Genomic DNA, 25,948 nt, shown 5'->3' on the forward strand with positions numbered 1-25,948 from the left:
TTACTTGGAAATCAGAAAGACCAGTGTGGGTTCCTCAGTGGCCCCTGACTAAAGAAAAGATACAAGTAGCCCATGATCTGGTCAAACAACAATTAGCGGAAGGACATTTATAACCTTCCGTATCTCCCCATAATACTCCCATTTTTGTTATCAAAAAGAAATCGGGTAAATGGAGATTATTACAAGATTTAAGAGCAATTAATAATGAAATGGTCATTATGGGACCTGCTCAATCAGGGATTCCTCAATTGTCTGCTTTACCAAAAACGTGGCATGTTTTAGCTATAGACATTAAAGATTGCTTTTTTTCGATTCCAATTCATTCCGAGGATAGTCCACGTTTTGCATTTACTATCCCTGCATTAAATCATGAAGGCCTTGATGAAAGATATGAATGGAAAGTACTCCCTCAAGGAATGGCTAACAGTCCAACTATGTGTCAAATATATGTTAATAAAGCAATCCAGCCACTTAGAAATCAAAATCCTGAACTAAAAATATTTCACTATATGGATGATGTATTATTGGCACATAAAGATAAAAACACATTGCTGGAATGTTATGCCACACTTACAAACTTGTTAAAAAATTATAATCTAGAGATAGGAATAGACAAAGTACAATTAAATTTTCCAATTAATTATTTAGGAGTTCTATTATCCTCAACCATGGTCCGTCCACCTAAAATTCAAATACGAGTAGATCAACTCAAATCACTTAATGACTTTCAAAAGTTGTTGGGAGATATAAATTGGATAAGGCCTTATCTAGGCATACCAACAGGAGAGTTGGGACCTTTATTTGATATTCTAAAAGGTCCATCAGATCCAAATTCACCCCGAATGTTAACTCCTAAAGCTAGAAAGGCATTAAAAATTATTGAGACATATATGGAAAATATGCATTTAGATAGAATTGATATAAGTTTGCCTTTATTATTTATTGTACTACCAACAAGAAATATTCCTACAGGAGTATTTTGGCAGGAAGGTCCATTATTGTGGATACATTTATCTTATTCTCCTAACACTATTCTTACTAGGTATCCTGAGGCTGTAGGACAATTAATACTCAAAGGTATAAGAGCAGCAAAGACAGTGTTTGGAATTTCTCCCAATAAAATTATTACTCCATATACTATGGAGCAAATTGATGAGTTAGCTAATGAATTAAATACTTGGGCAATAATCATGTGTAAATCGAATGTTTCATTTGATAATCATTTACCATCTAATCCTTTGTTGTCTTTTTGGTCTAAGCATCCTGTAGTTTTTCCTAAAATGACAAGAAAAACACCTATCATGAATGCTCCAAATATATTCACTGATGGGTCTAATAATGGTACAGCTGCAGTAGTTACCCCTGATCAAACTTTTACATTTTTAGTTCCCAAACAGTCAGCTCAAAAGGTAGAGCTTAATGCAGTTCTACAAGCTTTTGTGATGTTCAAAGATTCTGTATTTAATTTATTCTCTGATAGCCAGTATGTAGTTAATGCTATAACATCCCTTGAAGATGCTGGTAGGATTTCCCCTTCCTCTACTGTTTTCTCTTTGTTTTCCACTATACAAAGTCTAATCTGGGATAGAAAAGATCCATTCTTCATAGGACATATCAGGGCACATACAGGATTGCCTGGAGCCCTTAGTTTGGGCAATGATTTAGCAGATAAAACTACACATGATATACATATTTTTTCTACTGTAGAAGAAGCTACAAATTTTCATAAAAGGTTTCATGTTAATGCTAATACTTTACAAAAGCGTTTTAAAATAACTAAGGAACAAGCCAGGCATATAATAAAACAATGTCAAAATTGTGTGACCTTTTTACCCCAAGTTAATCTTGGAGTCAATCCTAGAGGACTGATACCTAACCATATTTGGCAGATGGACGTCACACACTTGCCAGAATTTGGAAAATTAAAATATTTACATGTTACAGTTGATACTTCTTCCGGATTTTTGATGGGCTCCCTTCATGCAGGAGAAAAAACTAAAGATGTTATAGCTCATTGCTTACAAAATTTTGCCACTGTGGGTGTTCCTAAACAGTTAAAAACTGATAACGGTCCTGGTTATACGTCTAAATCTTTTAAACAATTTTGCTCATCATTTGGTATTACTCATATAACAGGAATCCCATACAATCCACAGGGACAAGGCATAGTTGAAAGAGCTCATCAAACTATTAAAACGTACCTATTAAAGCAAAAAGAGGGAATTGGAAAGGGGTATATATCCCCCAAAGATAAACTTAAAATAACCCTTTTTACTCTAAACTTTCTAAATTTGGATTCATCAGGACTTAGTGCTGCAGAAAGACATATGTATCCGAAAAATGTACATAAGCCTAAGGTACTTTGGAAAGATATTCTAACAGGACAATGGAAAGGTCCCGACCCAGTTATTGTCTGGAGTCGGGGTTCCATTTGTGTGTTCCCACAGGGAGAACAGCAGCCGATTTGGATTCCAGAGAGGTTAACCAAAACAATTTCTACAGAAAAAGATGATTTGACTGAAATCCATAACAGCTGATATCCAGAGCTCCAGCTTGGCTATTCTTACATCTGCGACAGTGATTTACCACGGTGCTTTTTTCAATATCTATTTTATTATTGCATTTTTCCCACATCATAAAGTTCTATTTTATTTTTGAGCTCATACAAACCTAGGTTAATGTTTTTCTGATCAGTTTTGTTTTTTGACTGTGTTTTATTTTTATTTTTGACTGTGGAGTTTTTAAACATTGCAATGGAGATTTTACCTAGGTAAAGCTACAAGGCCGTTATTATTGTCTTATGTGTTGTATGTTATGTCTTCACTGTTTTGTGTTGCATGTCAGTATGTGTGTATGTCCATATTTTTATATGAGGAGCGCTCATGAAAAAATGGATCCGAATTTTTTTTTTATTCACGTGATTTAAGTGGTTTAATCTAATTAGGTAAACAGCTGTTAATGATTGTTTTCAAAGGTGGTTAATAGATCTGTTTGCTTACTATTGTTTTTAAAGGTGATTAACAGATCTGTTTGTTTACTTTCACTTTTCCTTTTCATTATATTTAATAATTCTGTTCAGGATAATGTCTCTTTAACATCATTGCCAGAATTCCCATCTCCATCCCAGTGCCGGTGAAGACTAAGAAAACCAAACTACAGCTTCTATGATAGCTACCACAGGAAACTGTATAAACTGATGCATCAATGAATATAACTCAACAAGTAATGCTCAATCAAGGACTTGATTTACTTTGGGAGGAAATGGACATATTGATAGACTCTTCCACTTTGAACTGCCTGCAGAACTTGCCTGGACTATATATCAGTTGCATGCATTGTGAACTATCGTCTGGTGCAGCGAATTGTGGTACTGCTGGCATATTTTTGCTGATGGTGTCACCAGTGATGCAATTTCCTTGCCAGCGCACCCCATGTTAATTGTGGTAATGCTGACATCTTTGCTGATGGTGTCACCAGTGATGCAATTTTTCCAAAGGAGCCGTCAATTGGCTTGGTGTCGTGGCATTTCTGTATCTTCCTCCCTTCTACTAGTGATGGTCTAAAATTTGGGGGCCAACAGAGGTGAGGCAAGAACCTCACCCCCCCACTGGCACCAAGGTTAAATTTGGGGGCCAACAGAGGTGAGGCAAGAACCTCACCCCCCCACTGGTGCTTAGGCCTATCCACAAGCATGGCTGAATGCTGGACCGGTAGTCAGCGACGGGTTGATCTGATTGCAGTGGATTCAACCTAAGACAGGGGACTGACACCTAGAGGTCAGTTCATCCGATGACGGGTAAGAACCATATGTTGAATTGGACAACCTACCAGGCACGGTCCTAAGCCGCATTGCTTGTTGTTTAATTAATCAGAAGGGGGGAGATGCTGAGGGCCATTACCAAGTAGGAATGACGCATCGAAATTTCCTTGCCAAGCGTACCCCATGCTGCTTAGAGGACATTTGATGGGACATTGCATGCATGCTTTAATAAGGTGACCTTGCTCAAGGACCAAGGCGGATTCGGGTTTAGAGCTGATCAGGTTTGAGGAAGTAACCGGCTCCTTGAGTTTAAGGCGTTGCCAGTTTAAGATAATGGGTTTTAGGGAAGTTGGAAGTTGAAGATTATTGCTGGGATTAGGGTGTTCCTGCTGCTTGTTCCCATTGAGTTCTCGTGAGATTAAAATGGGATTTGGAGATAGCCTCGTGTAGTAGGTGGTTGGTGCGGGAGACGGCAGAACGCCATTGCCCCTGGACCTGTGTGGAGGTGGTGTGAGAGCTGGAATAAAGAATTGCTGTTTGAATCTACAAAGCTGTGTGGTGGCTCGTGATTCTGGTGCCAAGCCGAGACATTGGCCTTGGCACCCACCCTCAGAACATGTGGGCAGTATCTAAAGACATTTTCTATTTTCTATAGGAAAAGAGTGCTGTGACATCGTAGGAGCAGAGGCCAGTGATCGTTGCCCCTACAGACAAAGAGCTGTCCAACATAAAATTTCAATATTACTGAGGAGAGAAATACTATTTGAGTCTGAAGAAAAATACCTTCATGGCTCTCCATAGGGATGACCCTCCTGTCCATCCCTCCTTTACAACTGGAAAAATGAAGACCCCCAAAGAAAAGGTACTGGCCCAAGGTTGCCCAGAAAGTCGGCTTCTTCCTCTCTTCCCTACCTGCACTCTGCTCTCCTGGGCTGCCACCCACCTGTGTGAGATACCTGTGTAGTTGGTACCGGGGGATCTGGCTGTGACTCCTTCAACCCTCGAAGCCTGAACAGCCTGGTATGAAATGGAGTGTTCTGCCTCAACTCCCTGGTGTGCTCTGCAGCTTCATTTGAGTTGAGGAGGCCATGGGTCAGCAGTTGTCAGCAACAGGAGCAATCCCTTCCTTCTGTAGGAAGTGTTGTTCCTGATGAAGCACATTGATCCTAGCTCTGATCTCCCTGGGGTACCCATGTATGGGAACTTCCACATGGAATGGTCCCCAAACCAGTGTGGGTGATCTTCTGCAAACACTTCAGTCTCCTCGTTTCTTGGATTCATGCTGTAAAGTGGATTTTTGGCCTCCACAGCCCATACCTTCACCCATGAAGATTACCTGACTTTTGCAGAGGTAGGAAAACTCCCAATAACTCATGGCCTATACCTCAGGTGCTGCAAGCAAGCTCCTGAATGCAGGATCACTCGGAGAACCATCTTGAAGCCTAGAATTGAACTTAGAGCACCTGGGTACAAGTCTGTGTTTATCTGAACCACTGTCTCCACTGCTGGAATAAAGAATTTGGTGGCCTCTGTCACAAGTGTAAGGGGAGTTGGCGTTGCAAGTGGGCCTTTTAGTATGTACCATCTGGTCTCATCGGAGAGTACTCAAGGTGTTTCTGTAAAGATGTGCTTAGGCACTAGATTCTGCAAAAGGGGGGTGGGCACCCCTGTGGGAGACTCTTCCCTGCCGGACCAGTGGGGAGCAGCCATCCCTCTCCACATGGCCTGGGTGCCTAACCAGAACCTCCTTTTGCACCATTGCCATCTTCTGGATTTTTCAATGCAGTTGACTCTCCTTTGCCAAGGTCAATGCTTGGCACCAGAATCACGAGGCACTCACAGCTTTGTAGGTTCAAGCAGCAATTCTTTATTCCTGCTCTCACACCGCCTCCACACAGGTCCAGGGGCAATCGCGTTCTGCCATCTCCCGCACAATCCACCTACTCCACAAGGCTATCTCCAAATCCCATTTTAATCTCACGAGAACTCAACGGGAACAAGCAGCAGGAACACCCTAATCCCAGCAAATAATCTTCAACTTCCAACTTCCCTAAAACCCATTATCTTAAACTGGCAACGCCTTAAACTCAAGGAGCCGGTTACTTCCTCAAACCTGATCAGCTCTAAACCCGGATCTGCCTTGGTCCTTGAGCAAGGTCACCTTATTAAAGCATGCATGCAATGTCCCATCGAATGTCCTCTAAGCAGCATGGGGTACGCTTGGCAAGGAAATTTCGATGCGTCATTCCTACTTGGTAATGGCCCTCAGCACTCCTTATCCAAAGTTTCTACCTCCACAGAGTCAACCAAACACAGATCAAAATATATGGAGAAAAAACTGTGTCTGTACTGAACATATACAGACTCATTTGGTCACGTCCTTAAACAGTATAGTATAACAGCTATTAACCTAACATTTGCTTGGCATGAGGTATTATAAAAGTATTCCAGAGATGATTGGAAGTACACAGGAGGAAGGTTCTATACAAACACTACACAATTATCTATAAGGGGCTTGCATATCCATAGATTTGGTATCTTCTGATAACTCATAATGATGGAGCTAGATTAGAAGTTCAACTTCTGTTAGATGTTGATAAGGTCAGACATTATGATCTTGTTTTCTGTGGTTAGAAGAGAATGGATTTCATTGCTGGCTTGATAATTTTCTTACTTTAGAACGTAAGTTAATTACTTTCTTCATTGCTCAGTTTCTTTGTGAAATAGGGATAATAACAGTATATTCCTCATAGGTTGATTATAAGAACTAAATACATTCTTAAGTACTGAATATAGTACATGGCTTATAACAAGTACTCAATTAATGTTTGCTATGGAAATCAACCTTATTCTTTCTACACTACAAAGCCTCAATAAAATGGTCAAGCCTGACTTTGGAATCAGGCCGATGTTTCTGATTTCTGCTTTGTCACATGAATTTTACATGAGTTGCTTAATTAACATTTTCTGACTATGGTTTGGTCATCTGTAAAAGCTGAAGGACTATTAAGAAGATTGAAGTCTTGACCTATAGTAAGGGAGGTTTAATAAATGTTAAATTTCTTTTCCTTCACTATAAATCCTCTGCAAAGAAATAATTTATGATAATGCATTTTTAATATTATGCACTTTGTCTCTTGCTTATGGAAGGCAGCTAATTTAACAATGTGTTTCTAGGACTTGGCATAGTGACTGGGTCTTATTAGGCACCCAATAGTTTCATACTTCATGTAAAGGGAAGGAGAATTATCTGCAGTTTAGAGTGGCCAGAGAAGACTTTATGAAGGACATATGATTTAAGTGGAACTTGATTAATGTTTAGAAAGATGGGTGCCATTTAACAACAGAAAATGATATTGAGGAGGCCTGCTTACAGCTGGGAGCTTGCAAAACTTAAATTTCAAATGTGAAGGACAGTGATGGTCTTTGCAGAAATTCTAGAGATTATATCCTTCAAGTCTAACACAGAAAGAGTCCCAAGGCAGGAATGATACATACCTTGGAAGGAGCACAGGGAAAAGTGAGTGTAGTTTAGTGGCATCAGAAATGGAAAGGATGATCAAAATGCTCTTCTCCCATTAGCTGAAAGCGATGGCTGTGGAGGCTGTGAAGTAGTTGGACGTATTAGTAGGTATGTGTTAGGATGTTGGTTCTTAAGACTGTGCTCAGAGTTCTGACTCAATAAATCTAAGCAAAATCAATTTTCCCTCCATATATTTCCCAAACTTTTCTATTCAATTTGGAATCATTCCATTATTTTAAGTCATATTCTATACATATATATAAAGAAGCTTTTGAAATATTGCTATCTTCTTTTTCTTTTTCTTTTTTTTTTTGTGGTCCTGGGGATTGAACCCTACAGGGCCTTGTGCATGCAAGGCAAGTACTCTACCAACTGAGCTATATCCCAGTCCAATATTGTTATCTTGTAACTATAAGTTATAATATTGACAGGAGATTTTATATATATATATATATATATATATATATATATATATATATATATATTTTTTTTTTTTTTTGTATGAGAACTTGAACCCAGGAGTGCTTAACCACTGACCCACATCCTCAGCCTTTTTTATTTTGTATTTTGTCTTGCTAAGGGGCATTGCTAAGTTACTGAGGCTGATGTTGAACCTGCGACCCTCCTGCCTCAGCCTCTTGAGCCTCTAGGATTACAAGCAAGCACCACCATACCCTGCATAAGATTTTTTTTTTCTTAATAACAGAAAAAGGAACAAAAACACGTGTGCTTTCATTAATCTCATGTATTGTGACTGGAGTTCTCAACACATCTGGGCTCTTCTTCATGATGGTAGGAAAACGGCTACAGAAATTTCATTAAATCTTGCTCCTTGACAACAGGTGAAGAGTTATCTTGCTGCTAAGGGAAGACTCTGTTTGGCAGGAGTTGAAAGTGGTAAGGCCGTGGAAAGTATACATGTATCACCAGAGGTTTTTCAAAGGCGTGGGTCCAGGTGTCCTGATTTTGAAATTTCCTTTTGTGGCTACCTCCTACTGTGTTAGAGGACAATGATTTATTTCCCTTTGTATTATTCATGTTTGAACTGGAACAGAATGAAGCGGATCTGAGCACTTCAGATTACAATTTGACTATGTGTTAAAATAACTTGACCTACTCATAAACTCTTTTGCTTCCTTATTTCTTTTGTGAAAAAGATCTCATTTCGATCCCCAATGACAACCATGGGAGCTTCTGTTCTTGAACTCTTAAACCTAGTTATTTCACTCTATGGCCACACCCTCACCACCTGCTCTAATGACATCATGAGAGTTTGTAATTCCAGAGCCCTTTATCTGGGATTTTTCAATAATTCACAACCTTCCCCTCCAGGGGTCACTTGATGGCTCATTCTAGCCATTCCTTTAACCAATAGCCTGGAATCTAATCTATTGTCACAACTGCCTTGTAAATTTCTAGAGGCAATGAATAGTTTCCAACTCTTAACTAGTGTTCACCAGTCACTGGAGAAATATTGTGACCTTTCTAATTGATGACACCATGGTTTTCTTTGTTTTATTTTTTATTTCCACTATAACCACCAGGGCCCTGGACTCCACAATAATGCAATGCTATATAACTCTGAGAATTTTTTGACATTTCCTGATGAGTTCATTCTTTCTTCTCCAAATATGCTATCTTAGACCTTTTATAGGTAAATTTATCCCAACTTCCCCCTTATTCTTAACCTTGATATTGAATTCTTAGAAGCCGGGTGTGGTGGTGCATGCCTGTAATCCCAGAAGCTTGGGAGGCTGAGATAGGGGGATCTTGAGTTCAAAGCCAGCCTCTACAAAAAGCGAGGCACTAAGCAACTCAGTGAGAACCCTGTCTCTAAATAAAATACAAAATAGGGTGGTCCAGTCGTCGAGGGCCCCTGAGTTCAATCATTGGTACCAAACTGAAAATGATAATACAGTACATGGCACATTGGGTTAGCCAAGAAATGTGCTTGTGTCCATATACAATGGGCGTTACTGCTCCGATAATCCTCCATAAATGAAGGCATCAAAGTTTAAACATGTCTGTTAACTCTCCCACAACACAGCGACTTCACTGGGCATCTTTCTTGGAGGGTCTATTGACTATATCAGATGTTCTCAACTATAGATGCCTACTGCCAAGATGCCATGACTCTCATTGTCCCTTTCTACAGCCTCCATAACCAACACCAAAACTCCTCTAAAGAGCAAACCAATACCCAGCTTAGAGGTCACTTTTTCTAGAAGACTTCATACAACCTTCATGTCAGAATCAGATCTTTTTCCTATATGCTCCATATTGCTACTTGCAACTACTTTTCATACCTTATTTGAAAACAAGCTCAAACTTTCCACATATATTGATAATAAGAAATAAACATGTAGGATCCAGGGAGAATATAGAGGAATCTACAGAGACTTTAGGACTCTAACAGTAATATAAAATTAACTCTCAATAGTGCCCCATTTTTACCAATGTTGAGACTTCCTGTGCTTAATTAAGTAGATTTTTTTTTCATTGGCATAGTAAAACAAATACTTTTTAGATAGTAAACTAACTCCCCTTTTAGTTAATACAATTGCCTACTGTGAGTACTGCTAATTAGCAAACTAATTGCTTTCCTGAAATAAGGGAGATCCAACTCTGGGCATAACTAGCTTTTGGCAACAGCACTAGAATCAACCTAACTAAATAGTTAGGTGTTTATATGCCAGAGGGTTCCTTTTTTTTTTTTTTTTTTTTTTTTTTAGAGGGAAAAAATATTTATGTTCCCTCTAGTATTCAAGTCTACCACACATAAATATAAATTTCTTTATGCCTTCCAGAAGCAAAAGTGTCTTGAAAGCATGATCACTTTGCCCTTTTGGATAACTTCACTCAAGTCTATTTCAAACTATTTGAATAATTGAGAATTAACTTGACATTTTGACATCTCAATTCTTGGAAATAACAATAGTTCTACTAATTTCAAAGTGCTTTTACAAGATAAACTTGGTTTATTTAACATGGATATCCTGTTTCATCTTTGGAACTGATAATATAGATACACAAACATAAATTAATCCCTTTTCTTCCTTCAAGCTAATTTATCTGATTTTGAGTTAAGACCTATTTTAAACAAAATTTTTACATGAAAGGAACATGTTCAACATGAAAAAAGCAGTTACAGGAATTTAGGTTTGTGAATTATTCAAAACAGGAAATTTGTGGGTTTCTGCTATTGAAATAAAAATCATGTTATTAATTGATCTACTTATTACAAAAATAATATCTAAGGAAATTTAGGAAAACCTGTTAGGAAATTAAAACCACCTAACTTTTTTTTTTTTTTTTTAAACAAAACAAAGTTGCTCTGAAACTCATTATGCTAAGAATGTGATTTGCTCTTTTTGGAAGAAGAGGGGTTGACAAAATGTCATTTTGAGGTTCTCCTGAAGTTATGCCCTTACTGGTCTTCATATCTCTTAGCATCCTTACTCATTAGTCTCTTCCTCTTTCCACTATACTTTCCTTTTAGGACTCTTTATCCTTAGTTGCTAAAGTAGTGAAATGACCCAATCATCAAGTTAAGGAAAAAAAAAATTAATTTCCTTGGCCCTATCCCCTTATTTAGCATTTTTTTTCTTTCTCAGCCAAACTTATTTGATTGGCTACATTTCCCAGTTTTCTGCATTTACTTTACTTTTCTTTTTCCTTCCATGTTACAGTCCACCTTCTCCATCTTTCTCAGCTTGAATTTTTCAGTAACATAATGATAGCATTTAATTAATATATCTAGAGAATTGATCTCATTCCTTCTTGTGATCTCAACAGCAACTGCCACTATTGATAACATCTATACTTGACTATTCCCTGTCCTTAAAATGATAAAATCAAGACAATTTGCAGCTATATTCTGGTCCATTCTGGAATGGTGAGATAGTGGCAGATAAAACAGCTTAGTCAACTGGACCAGAGGCTACCAGACAATCTGCCCTGGGGGCAGTAGCTGCAGCTACTGTTGTCCCGTATTCTCAAACTGATCTCAAGTTTCCAAAGGAGAGAACTGAGAATAAAGAAAGAAGAGCAGCCTGGTGGAGGGAAAGAAGAACCTACATGGGATTTATTAGGTTGTTTTCTTGCCCTCTTGCTCCCTTACACATAGAGAAAAGTCCAACTGTAATAGAGTGCCACAGGGCAAGGACAGAAGGCCCTAATATAACCAGCATGAATCATGGACATCATTTGAAAATAAAGCTGCCAGTGGCTCCAGGTGTTAGAAATTTCTCCTTTGGTAAACTTACGACTGCCAATGACTTCTGTCCAGGATCTTATGTTGCAAGTTAAAAACTCAAGTTTGCATTGGAAACTGATTTTATTGATTACAAACTATTCCTCCTGGTTTTCTTCACACATTTATATTGACTCTTTCCAATTCTTTCTTAAGTATCCCTTATTTCCCTGCTCATTAAGTGATGGTGGTATTCTCAAAACTCCATAATTTTCATCCCCTTTCTTACTTTGTGTGGTCAATCCAGGTAAATGCATTATTTTTATTACAATTCTATGTACCCATCCTATGCCTCTCTTCCAAATTTCAAACCAATGTAGTCCACTAACTATTCAAAATATGCTTCTATATGCCTGATTGTTTCCTTATGCCAACATATCTAAAAGAGACCTCCTGAATTTCTGCTTCTGAAGGTATGGTGAACATTAATAAATAATAAGTATACTAGAGACTTTAACAATAAATCTACATATACCCACATGCATGTATACACATACACATACGCACGTGCAAATACAACAGTGTTCAAAACAAATATAAAGAAATGCCCAGGTGTCAGGTGCCATAGCACATACCTACATTGCTGGGGCAACTTGGAAATCTTAATACAGCCTCAGAGAAATTTGTATGTTTTCTTTAATGTTTAAGCATTTGTGGTTTTAATGTCTATGTGATGAAAGCACAGATCACATCTGGGGGCTTCAGAGGCAAGCAGTTAAATAACCACATATGAGCAGGGCACAGCTAAAGGCTGCCTCCTCAATGAGAAGAGAGCTGGAGCACCCAATAGAAAAAAATAGATAAGAAAACGCAGAACCTGTATTTTGTGCAGTTTGTGCCTACATTAATATCTTAGCTTTAAGCATAAACCTGGCTGGTATTAGGATAATAAAATGAAGAAAATAATCACAACCTTTTGAAACCTTGGGGTACCTTGGGCTCCTTAGGAAAAATAAAATCCCTACTGAAAGTAATTTCATGATAAAAATCACAATCACAAACCACAAATTAGTGGCTCAGGGATTCAAACTTCATCTACTTTGAAATGTTACCATCTTGGAGTTCTTTTTACTGACTTCAGATAAGACTGAGTGCAAAGAAATATCTACTCTTTTTTACACTTTTCCTTTTTTATTACTGCTGTATGTTGCATATTCTATTTTATGTTTTATTGGTATATTATAATTATGCATAATAGTGAATGCACATAATTCATTCATTATGTGCATTATGATATGTATATGCATATAACATAAGTTGATAATCTCATTCTCTTTACTTTCCCTTCCCCCTCCCCATCTGCTTGATCTGCTTTACTGATCTCCTTTCTAATAGTACACCTACTCTTTTTTTTTTAAATATTTATTTATTTATTTATTTTAGTTTTCGGTGGACACAACATTTTTGTTTGTATGTGGTGCTGAGGATCGAACCCGGGGCCGCACACATGCCAGGCGAGCGCGCTACCGCTTGAGCCACATCCCCAGCCCCTACACCTACTCTTAATTGTCCTCGCATGAGAGTGACACCCAACTTTTACTCACATTCAGCTGGGGAGAATTTGACAAAGGACACCACCTAGATATATGGGACTAGGTAATATGGTCTATCAGTATGCTCAGAAGAAAGAATAGCTTTGAGAACATATGGAAATTAGCTTTGCCACTTTGTAGTTTCCAACATATTAGTAAGAATTATTAATTCTACCTCAGCTATCACTGATGAATCCAGCTTCTTCTCCCTTTCATATCTTTAAGCTTATTTAGCTTTTAACATCTTGGAATTTCACATTAGCCTCTTGACTTCCTGCTGATGGTTTCCTGACCACTGTTAGACTCTTTGGTGGTAAATAACACTGGCTTTAACTAACTTGGGAAAAAGTGGAAAATCATTATACATAGTTACATATCATCTTATGGGCCCCAGAGGCAACAATATAGTTAGGTCCAGGAAAGGCCTGGATACAGATTGAAAGACCATCAGGACCTTAGCCAATTATCAGGTTTCTTGAAGAAACCTCTCTTCAAGAAAGCTTTTCTTGGGCTGGGATTGTATCTCAGCCTGGCCACATGTAAGGCACTGGGTTTGATCCTCAGCACCACACAAAAATAAATAAATAAAAATAAAGGTATTCTGTCCATCTAATTAATATATATATTCTCTTTCTTCCAATTCATGCTGATATTTCCCATATTTCTGTTGAAGAAACTTCAGTTTCTTTTCCTAAAATATTATACCAAACAGATTGCTTTAGCATGTAATTATGGTCTATATTTCTCTTCTTTTTTTAAGGGCAAGAACCATATTCAGTCACCTATTTCTTGTTATTTCTCTTTTTTATTTTAGTGCATCTTTTTTTTTAAATTTCTTACATACATGACAATAGTGGAGTGTATTACATTCATAATTTTCTTGCATTACGATTCTTTGTTATGCTCGAATTCGGGACCCCCAAAAGACCACCAGAGACCAAGTTTGATGTAAGCAGCTAAGAGGTGTTTATTTCGAGCTAGCTTGGTCCTCCACATGCACACATAGCTACTGGTGACACTGAGAAGCCCCGAGCCCAGGGTTTGCAGCAGTTTTATACACTCTTTGGAGAAGGCAGGGACCCCCACAAACATCATAGCATCTCTTAGCAAATCATCACACACCGTGGGAAAATCAAATAGCAACTCTAAAACATGATTAGCACATTCACTAGCGGGAACAAGTTGGGTAGGGGTGATTGGTTAGTACAAGAGGGGGATTCATTTGAACTGATTGCTTTAAGCCAAGAGGGGTGTTGGTGCTGAACTACATGGTTTCCCAACACGTTATCAACCACCATAAACTACTGGGAGGGTCACCTGGCATCCCAGGTATTTCCCTATCTCATGCTGATTGGTGGCTGCTAGGGGATTGCATGGGTCCCCACCTAGCCTGACTGAGTCAGGACACCTGGCGCAGCAGATCTCTCCGGTTATTTGTAGATAAACAACTTAGCGGGGTGGGAATGTGCCTAGGAGTACTCTGTGGGTCTTTCCAAGGACAAAGGTCATGTTCCTTCCTTGGACAGGCTTTGCTCTGAGGTAGAGGCTGGTTTTTCATTCTCTCTCTTTTTTTTTTTAAGCGAAGAAAATCTCAACATTTTATTATCTTCATAACAAAACAAACGATGAAGCTTAGAACTGGGTCACTTGGCCCTTTCTCTTATCTCCTCCCAGTTCAAAATGCTTGCATCTCTTCATAGCCAGCATTCTTTTAGATCTTCAGCTAGGCTCTACACACTCAACCCTCAGCACAATCTTCTTTGTAGTTTCAGCCTTTTTCCTGAAAATTGGCTTGGTCTGCCCACCATAGCCACTCTGTTTCCTGTCATACCGCCACTTTCCCTGTGCATACAGAGAATCCTTGCCCTTCTTGTACTGTCACTTTATGGGGTTGGTGTTTGTCACATTTCTTACAGAACGTCGGGGCGGGTCTTAGGAACGTTCACCATGTTTGCGGCAGCGTTATCTGCAAAGCTGGTTTTTCATTCTTAATACGCCTTTATACCACAATTTATCAAATCTCTGTTTGTATATAAGGTATGTTGACACCAAATTCACACCTTCATACATGTATTTTGTATACTGATGAGCATCTCCTTCCACCATCCTTGCTATTCCCCTTCTCCCTCCCTTTCCCTCCCACCCCTATTCCCTGTCTAGAGGTAATTTTCCACCCTCTTGTTATCTCTCATAGATCATAACTGGATAGCTTACACAACTAGGCAGATTGAGTCCCCAATACATATTCAACACGTCAGTGAGTGACTGTCAACATTCTGCCATTATTAACCACCCCTAGCTGTGAGTTCTTATGTTGGATCTGACTAGTGTATCCTTTATCTTTCAAAAAGAACATTCTCCTTCCATATCTTCAATGTTACTTACTTTCATGTGTTGGGTTTTTTTTAATATTTATTTTTTAGTTATAGGTGGACACAATATCTTTATTTTATTTTTATGTGGTGCTGAGGATCGAACCCAGTGCCTCACGCATGGTAGGCGAATGCTCTACCTCTGAGCCACATCCCAGCTCTGTGTTGATTTTTTTATCCTGCAATTTTTTTACTGAATTCATTTGTTAATTCTTTTTTTTTTAAAGAGAGAGTGAGAGAGAGAGAATTTTAATATTTATTATTTTTTAGTTTTCGGCGGACACAACATCTTTGTTGGTATGTGGTGCTGAGGATCGAACCTGGGCCGCACGCATGCCAGGCGGGCGCGCTACCGCTTGAGCCACATCCCCAGCCCTATTAAGAATTTCTTGAAAATCAGTGAAACAAAATCAACTAGAGCGAGGGTGGTGTGGCACACCTGTAATCCCAGCGGCTAGGGAGGCTGAGGCAGGCTAGTTCAAAGCCAGCCTCAGTGAAAGTGAGGCGCTAAGCAACTCAGTGAGACCCTGTCTCTAAATACAAAATAGGGCTGGGGATGGGGCTCAGGGGTGGAGTGCCCCTCAGTTCAATTGCCAGTATCTTCACCCCCCAAATCAACTGGATATTATAAATATAAAATTTTAAATGGGTATCTGTGGGTGTAAATCTAAAGAGAATTCTTGGAATGAGGATTTAGCAGTTACTGTCCATTTTCATTTTAGGGTGGACTGAAAGAAAGCATTCCCACTTCATCTTTCAAAGATATCTTTGTGATCTATTTTTTTTTTTTGCAGTGCCAGGGATCAAGCCCAAGGACCTGCACTACCACTGATCTCCATCTCCAGCCCTTTTATAATCTTAGGTTTTATCGTTAGTGATCTTGAGACTAATTTAAAAGGCAACTGGAATGTTACAATTATTCAGATAAGAACACAAAATACAGCCTAGATTCTCTGATTCCTGTAACAGGTCCTTGCCTTTTGGGAGACTCTGTTTTGAAGAAAAACAAACAAGCAATAAGTTGTCTTTTAATAAATTCCTTGCAAACAGAGTACCTGGTCTTACTAGCACTGAAAAAAAGAACTTGGAGAATGCAACTCTTATCTTTTTCTGACCAGTCTCTGCTTTTTATAAAGGCAGCCCACTGTCCGTGCCCTCAAGGGCTCCCTCTTTCCTGATTAGTAAACTGGTCTTTCTGTTTTCATCTTCTCTTTTGCCTTTCATCTGTAAATGTGACATTTCTCAAAATCTACACAAAATGAAGATCAACTCTGCAATTTTGCTTTCATATCATTCATGTCTCTCTTTTGTTCTTCACAGTCAATTAAAAATTTTTTTTTCTCCTACTCTGAATCCATTAGGATCTGACCTTAGCTCAGGACTTCTACGGAAACTGTTCTTTCTTGGAGGGGATGGGTACCCAGGAATTGAACCCAGGGGTGCTTAAACTCTGAGCCAAATCCCCATCACTTTTTTGAGACAGGGCTTTGCTAGTTGCTGAGGCTGGCTTTGAATTCATGGTCCACCTGCTTCAATCTCCCGAGCTGCTGGGATTACAGGTGTGTGCCTCTGCGCCTGGATGAAACTGTTCTTATTAAAGACACCAAACACATTACTGTTGCTGAAGTCCATGCTCCTTCCCGTCCAGAAAAAAAAAAATTAAAAAGATTTCTCTATGAATTTCACATTGTTCCACTCCCTTTAATTTAAAAAAAAATCTGCTTTTAAAACAAAAAATAGAATTTCATTTTAGAAAATTAGAAAGTACAGAGATACAAAATGAAATAAATAATAGTCACTAACATTCCACTACCTAGGACTAACTACGGAAAACAGCTGGGTGTATGTTTGTATGCTAAGGCACACACTCCCTGTGAGCATACACACATGTACACACACTCACCCACTTCCCACACACATGGGGAATTTATTGTATTTGGTAATCTATTTGTATATTAATGGATTGTGGACCTCGTTCTATAAAGCTTAATTATACTTCTCTCAATATTTCAAAAGTCATTTTAAAATAAACTAAATAGCTTTTAAGTACATATCTTACAAATTTTTCTAATCACTTTTATATGATGCAAATAGTAATCAAAATAAAGCTCATAGCTATACAAATATCATGCCAGATAAGATATTAAGTAAAAATATTATAGAGATTTTAATATTTCATTTTATTATATGTATAATGAATATCCTGGTTTAATTTATGTGGGCAATTTCACACTGTTTAATTTGTGTACAAGTAAAATTATGAACTCAAAATAGATAAAACAAGCAGTGAAAGGAGAAAGAAAAACCCACAGCCATAGTGATAGATTTTAAAATATCTCTTTTAGTAATTGATAGAGCCAAGAAGCTACAAGCAAATGAGTAAGAATATTTTAAAATATTTCTTTTAGTAATTGATAGAGCCAAGAAGCAACAAGTAAATGAATAAGAATATAGAAATTTTAATAATAAAGTGAAACTGAGCCAGGCATGATGCATGCTTGTAATTCCAGCGTCTCAGAAGGCTGAAGCAGGAGGATTGCAATTTGAGGCTAGCTTCAGCAAATTAGTGAGGCCCTAAGCAACTTAGTGAGACCCTGTCTCAAAGTAGAAAATAAAGGGGACTGGGGATGTAGCTCAGTGGTTAAGCACCCCTTAGTTCAATCCCTGGTACCGAAAAGAAAGAAAAAGAGAGAGAGGAGTTTACAAATACCAAATTTAAAAATGAAAAGATGCTGAGAACATTTTAAACAAATAAGATATTTTGTAGGACTTGAACATTTAGATGAGATGGACATATTCCTAAAAATCTTCACCTCATCAAAAAGTGAAAGGAAATTCATAGGCTAATCTCATAAGTATATAAGTATAGATATGAATGTTCTGAACAAATAGCATCCAATCCAATCCATCATTATACAAATAAAACAATACATCACAGACATGTTGGTATTACTTTTCATCATATAACTTTATGATAACATATTTAGTCAGATATATATTAATATATATATTAGTCTATCTCTCTATATGCATGTATATAAACTATTTCTCATCTTTGTTCACATCATTCTGGTTTGTGCGAGTACATGGGTATGTGAATGAACATCTCTCATTTTTATCTTAGGTTATTAGATTCTTAGAAGTAGGATTTTCAAGTCAATGATTTATACAACATCCAATTTTTTTCTGTATTTTACAAATTTCTTTTTAGGAAAGTTGCATCAAACTTTGCTTAAAGCCACAATTCCATAAATATGCCCTCATCATTTCACTAGTAATTCTTTTAACACTTTTTCAAACTGAAGATAAAAATACATAACATAGTTTTAAAATTTGTATTATTTTTATAACTCGTGAAAATAAAGTTTCTAATCATGTGATTATTAATGATTTGTCTATTTTCTCCAGAAAAATTCTCATGAATACTCTTTTATCCATATTTCTATTGAATATTTTTCTTTGCTATCATGCACGTGTTCTCTAGTATTAACAACAGCATCCTTTGTATTATAAATGCATTCTAGTTTGCCAGTGATGGTGTCGATATATAATATTAGTTACCAGGTCTTTATATGAATTCTTAGGTACTGTGAGAAACATAGGCAGTATTTGCACAGCAGATTAGGAGAATAGGTGCACAACATGTCAAGGTAGGTACAATACTGGAAAATGCAGCATCTTGTAGACAGAGTCTTCCAGCCACTGAAAGCTTTAAACACTTCCTAAATAATTCAAAATAGGGAAATATTGCACAGGAAAGAGTAATGATTTAAAACTGGAATTTCTGAGCTTTAATCTCAGTTCTGCAACTTACTAACTAGGTGATTTGCCTAAGAAAGTTCCTCTCTGAGATAAGGTGCTTTGAAAATTCCTATTTAAATAGCTCAGGCCTGTAATCACAGCAACTTGGGAGGCAGAGGAAAGAGGATTGTAAATTCAAGGTCAGCCTCAGCTATCTAGCAAGGCCCTAAGCAACTTAGTGAGAACCTGTCTCAAATAAAAACTAAAAATGGCTGGGCATGTGGCTCAGTGGTTAAGCACCTGTGGGTTCAATCCCTGGTACAAATAAATAAATAGATGGTTATATATTTAGTTTATGTGGTTGCTTTTATTTCTTTAAATAATAGTTTCATTCGAGATTCAATTGAGTAGACATGCCAACATTAACAATAAGTTTCAATACAATGTTAATTGATTATTATTTTTTTTTCTGAAATGGGGTCTGCCTAAGCTGCCCTGACTAACCTTGAACACCAATCCTCCAGTAGCTATAATTACAGGCCTGCACCACTGTACCAAGGTGCAATGTTAATTTCTAATGTGTATAAACCCTAAGAGTTTGAGAGAATCATTTTAATCAGTGACAAGTATTTTTCTGAGTGACTTTAATATGCCCTTAGGACAAATATAATTAAAATACTTTCCAGGAAGAAGATAGTTAAAACTAAACAAATGGTGACCTTTATTATCCCACAGGGAGTAAGTTTCCAAGGCTAAGCTCTTAGTGTGTATATGTGTGTATGCACACGTGTGTGTGTGTGTGTGTGTGTGTGTGTATGTGTGCATGTGTATATGTCACTGTGATTACTTTTACACATGTAGAAAAGTTTAGAAATTAAACTAAACATGAAAAACATATACACACAACCTGAAGGAAAGAGAAAAATATTGTTTTAGATACACGTGGCAAGACTGTTCATTCTTATAGCTCAGATGCCCATTACCACCACCCAGGACTGGAGTGCTTGGTTACAAAAGAAGGTTGATTTGGGGCTGGGGATGTTGCTCAAGCGGTAGCGCGCCCGTCTGGCATGCATGCGGCTCGGGTTCGATCCTCAGTACCACATACAAACAAAGATGTTGTGTCCGCCAAGAACTAAAAAATAAATATTAAAATTCTCTCTCTCTCTCTCCCCTCACTCTCTCTTTAAAAAAAAATATTAAAAAAAAGAAGGTTGATTTATTTGTAAAATACTAACAACTAAAATCAAGGATAAAAATAATATTTCCCAGCTAATCTCATGAAGTCTGAATAACCCTGATACCAATTAGTCGAATACATTATAAGAAAAGAAAATTTACAAATTAATATTCATCATAAACAAACACACAAAAATAGTTTAAAAATAAAAGAAAATCAAATATAGCAATATTGGAAAAGTAGAATGCACTGCTAATTTAATATGAAAATCAAATAATGTGATTTGCTTGATAATTTAAATAGAAAAGTTATATGATAGTCGATACCTACAGAAAAAGTATTTGTCATAATCCAACTCCAATTCATGATAAAAAGTTCTTATTCTGCAAAATAAGACCAAAGAAAAAGGTTATTAGTCTAGTGAAAAGCCAAGTACAAAAATTATAGAGCTGCTTTTATTTTTAATGGTGAAATATTGAATGCTCGTCTTTAAAGATATGGAGTAGGCATGGATGCCCATGTGTTTTTAAAGTAGGTTTCTTTTCTTTCTTTTTTCCCCCTTTTTATTTTTTTATTTTTATTTTTATTTTTTGCTACTGAGGATTGAATCCAGGGTTGCTTCATCACTGAGCCACATCTCCAGCCTTTTTTATTTTTATTTTTTTTGAGACAGGGTCTCACTCAGATGCTTAAGACTTCCCTAAGTACTTGAACTTCCAATCCTCCTGCCTCAGCCTCCTGAGCCTCTGGGATTACAGGTGTGTGCCACCATACCTGGCAGTATGTTTCATTTTTAAAAGTCATTTTAGGTTCACAGCAAACTTGAATGCAAGCTGTACAGATTCCCATATACTCTAGTCCCTCAACATGCAAACCCTCTACCATTATTAAAACCTCAGCACAAGAGTGGTATATGTTACAGTTGGGGAATTCATATTGACACATCATTATCAATCCATAATTTATATCAGAGGTCACTCTTGGTATACATTCAATGCATTTTAACCAATGTAATGCTATGTATCCATCATCAAATTATCACACAGAATAGCTTTACTTATCTTTTTTTTTTTTGAATTTTAATATTTATTTATTTTTTCTTAGTTCTTGGCGGACACAACATCTTTGTTTGCATGTGGTGCTGAAGATCGAACCCGGGCCGCACGCATGCCAGGCAAGCATGCTACTGCTTGAGCCACATCCCCAGCCCCAAGCTTCACTTATCTTAAAATTCTTGTTTTCTCCCTATTCATCCTCCTAACCCACAGTAGCCATAAAGTCTCCAGATTTTTGCTTTTTCTAGAATGGTACATGTTGAAAATATACAATGTATAGCCTTTTCCAATTGGCTTTTCTCCCTTAACAATATTTATTTGCATTCCCTTCACATTGTTTCACAGCTGTCTTCCCAAGTGGCTGTGCCATTTTGCATTCCTGGCATCCTTCTCACAGTTGGTATTTTTTTTTTTTTAAGAGAGAGTGAGAGAGAGGGGGGCACAGAGAGAGAGAGAGAGAATTTTAACATTTATTTATTTTTTCTTAATTCTCGGCGGACACAACATCTTTGTTGGTACCGGGCCGCACGCATGCTAGGCGAGCGCGCTACCGCTTGAGCCACATCCCCAGCCCCTCACAGTTGGTATTTTGGATTTTGCCCATTCTAATAGGTGTGCAGAGCAGTGACTTCAACCTTGATCTTTGACTGCCTTGGAGCTATGGCTGAGCCTTGCCCTGGGAACTTTTAGTGCAAAGATGCAGGGTGAGATTGCCCAGAAGATAAGGTAAAGCCCTGCCTGAGGAAGTTCTGCACAAAGATACATAACAATAACAGTCTTAACCTTGAGTTCAGAACACAGCTGTAGGAGTCACAGAATTCTGAGCTTAACAAAATAACCACATATCTTGCAAGAACTGTAACCATCAAGCCTGTCTGCAAAAACTCTGGACAATGGGCTTCCTGGGTGCAGCAGGATAATGACAGGATGTTCTTAGCACTGAAACAGTAGAATAGCTACAAAAATGTTTCTAGCTCTGTAACTTTTTAGTGCACAAGGAACCATGCCCTATAGTTTTAATTTTTGGAATTGAGACCCTATATAATAAACATGTTGAGCTAACTCTGGGTCACTGCTCTTTCATCAGACACCAAGTCTCACCAAGTTCCAGCTTTCTAAGTGTTTTTGTGTCTTTCTAGGGTTTAGCTGTGCAGGTCGAGACATGTGACATGCATTGGTATTTCATTGTTCTCTTAATTTGTATTTTTCTAATGCTCTATTGAAAAACCAGCCTCTACCTCAGAGCAAAGCCTGTCCAAGGAAGGGACATGACCTTTGTCCTTGGAAAGACCCACAGAGCACTCCTAGGCACATTCCCACTCTGCTAAGTTGTTTATCTACAAATAACAGGAGAGATCTGCAGCACCAGGTGTCCCTGACTCAGTCAGGCTAGGTGGGGACCCATGCAATCCCCTAGCAGCCACCAATCAGCATGAGAAATACCTGGAATGCCAGATGACCCTCCCAGTAGTTTATGGTGTTGGGAAACCATGTAGTTCAGCACCAACACCCCTCTTGGCTTAAACCAATCAGTTCAAATGAATCCCCCTCTGTACTAACCAATCACCCCTACCCAACTTGTTCCCGCCAGTGAATGTGCTAATCATGTTTTAGAGTTGTTATTTGATTTTCCCACGGTGTGTGATGATTTGCTAAGAGATGCTATGATGTATGTGGGGGTCCCTGCCTTCTCCAAAGAGTGTATAAAACTGCTGCAAACCCTGGGCTCGGGGCCTCTCAGTGTCACCAGTAGCTATGTGTGCATGTGGAGGACCAAGGTAGCTCGCAATAAACACTCTTTGCTGCTTACATCGATCTTGGTCTCTGGTCCCGAATTCGAGAATAACACTATGTGGAGCATTTCCCATAAGCTCATTTACCATTTGTGTATTTCTTTGGTATTTTGCTAATTTCTTAATTGACTTGTTCATTTCTTTATTATTGCATTTTTAGAGTTATTTCTATATTTTAGAAAACAGTCCTTCTTAAGATAAGTCTTTTGCACATATTTTTTTTCCATAGGTATGGCTTCTCATTCTCTTGAAGGACATCCACCTTTATAAGTTTTACTCAAACTTATAAAAACTTATATTGTACTGGAGGCCCTATCGAGTGCAATTTCACAATAAAAATACATACAGATCAAAAATAAATGATAAATTTTCCTTTATTTGTAGATGACATAGTTGTACAGGTAGAAATTCCTAAATGAGCTATATAAAAGATACTAGATTTAACAAGTGGATTTGGCCACATTTTAGATCAAAGCCAAAATACATTGTATTGCTATATTCCCAAAATTTAAAAAATGATTAAAAGTATCATTTACATCCAAAAACATATATTAGATGGGATAAATTTAATGAGTTGTATAAAGTTTATACATAAACATATAAAATATTGATGAAATTAAAGAGCAATTTAATGTTTGAAGAGAGATACCATGTTCATGAATTGTAAGAGCCAATATTGTTAAGATGTTCAATTGCCCCCAAATCCTTAAATTTCTCTATAGATTCTCTACAATCATAATCTTAGTAGACTTTTTTTATTTTTGGTACTGGGGATTGAACTCTACCACTGAACCATATTCCCAACCCTATTTTGTATTTTATTTAGAGACAGGGTCTCACTAAGTTGCTTAGCGTCTCGCCATTGCTGAGGCTGGCTTTGAACTCAGAGATTCTCCTGTCTCAGCCTCCCAAACTGCTGGGATTACAGGCCAGCACTACCATGCCAGACTATAATCTTAGTAGACTTTTTGAAAGTAGAAGTTGGCAGGATAAATAAAATTTATATGGAAATTCAAATAAAGATTTTTAAAAATAAATGGTGCTAGAACCAGTGCCTATCTATACGGAAAAAATAAAGGGACTTTGAATTCTACTTCAAGTCATATGCAAGCACTATTTATTTATTTATTTATTTATTTATTTACTTTTGACTCAGGGCACTATGGCCATTGAGCCACATCCCAGCCCTATTTTGTATTTTTTAAGATACACAATCTCACTGAGTTGCTTAGCACCTTGATTTTGCTGAGGATGGCTTTGAACTCACCATCCTCCTGCCTCAGCAGGAGGGATTACACTGTAATCCCTGAGCCACTGGGATTACAGGCATGTGCCTCCCCTCCTGGTTTGCAAATATTAATTTGAGATAAATTATAGTCATAAATGTAAAAGCCCAAAACTATGAAGCTTCTAGAAGAAAACATAGGAGAATACTATTGCAAGATTTTTTTTTTCTGGGAAAATATTTTTTAGAGATGATACAGACATAAAACTAAACTTATAAAAAAAAAGAATGAAAAATTGAATAGCAAAAATGATATCTTCTGTTCATCAAGAGGTATTACTAAAAATATGAATACATAGGCATAGACTGGAAGAAAAACCTTTCCAACACATACATCTGAGAAAAAAAAGGACTAGTATTAGAATACACAAATTTCTGCATTTCAATAGTAAAAAGACCACCAATTTAGTAAAAATGTGCATTAAAGACTTGAAGCGATATTTGAAGAAAGCTGAATAGCCAATGTACATGTTCAATGTCCTTAATTGTTAGAAAACTACAAATTAAAACTGTCATGTGACATTACTACATAGACATTGTGAAGGTTAAGATGAAAAAAAGCAAAATAAAAAAAATGTTTGCAATAAAAATGTTGACAAAGGTGTAAAAGCAAATAAAACTCAGATATTCCTGGTGGAAATGTAAAATGGTTCTATCATTTTTTTTTAAACTGGAGGGTTTTGAAAAACTTAAATACATATCCACCTCATGACCCAGAAAATCCCTTTTTGGGTTTTTATTCAAGAGCAATAAAAATGTCTGTCCATACAAATTTGTACAAGAACATTACCAGCAGCTTTATTTATAATAGTCCAAACCTAGAAACAACCCAGTTTGCCATCAACAAAAGAATGAATAAACAAAAATAGAATGGATTAATACTCAGTATAAAAATAAATAAGTTATAAATACATAAGACATTGTACAAAGTAAAAGAATCTTGACATTAAAATGCATATTTATATGAAGTCATGGAATGGAAAAAGTTAATTTATTATATTAATTTTAAAAGTCATGGAATGGAAACACTGGTGCAAAGTTACCTCTGGAGAAGAAGTCTGAGTCGAGTAGAAGAGGCATAAAGGGGTTTTATGGGGCTGTGAAAATTTTGTATTTTTATACGTTGTGAGTTCTGTGAGTTTATCCATTTGTTGAAACTGTAGATATTGTACCCTTAAGATCTTATTAATTCACTGGAGTAAAACAGACCTGAATGAAAAACATTTAATGGCACAAAGCAAATATTAATGGAAAATTAACATGAATAATTCAAGACCATTGGTTTTTCTTTAGATATCCTCCTTGGCAGGCAAACTGTCACAGTCTTCCTTCTATGCTCCCCACTCCAAACACTTCTGGATCTTAGGTTTTTCCACTCTTCTCATCCAGCAGAGGATTTGTTTAGAGCAGAGAGCAGCTGGTGCCCCATAATGGAGGCCAATATAATCGAGGCCA

General features: G+C 37.4%; 1 long non-coding RNA gene and 1 pseudogene across 1 annotated transcript; one reads left to right on the top strand and one right to left on the bottom strand.

The window, feature by feature from the left end:
- The first annotated feature begins 1,014 nt into the window (after nt 1-1,014).
- LOC144367150 (uncharacterized) lies at nt 1,015-4,310 on the top strand. The gene is made up of 2 exons (XR_013426439.1): nt 1,015-2,770; nt 3,080-4,310. It is a non-coding gene; the product is annotated as an uncharacterized LOC144367150 (long non-coding RNA).
- Nucleotides 4,311-14,633: 10,323 nt separating this feature from the next.
- LOC101958914 (large ribosomal subunit protein eL42-like) lies at nt 14,634-15,028 on the bottom strand (annotated as a pseudogene).
- Nucleotides 15,029-25,948: the final 10,920 nt, after the last annotated feature.

Source organism: Ictidomys tridecemlineatus, chromosome 10, assembly GCF_052094955.1.
Source record: "Ictidomys tridecemlineatus isolate mIctTri1 chromosome 10, mIctTri1.hap1, whole genome shotgun sequence".
Lineage (NCBI taxonomy): Eukaryota > Metazoa > Chordata > Mammalia > Rodentia > Sciuridae > Ictidomys > Ictidomys tridecemlineatus.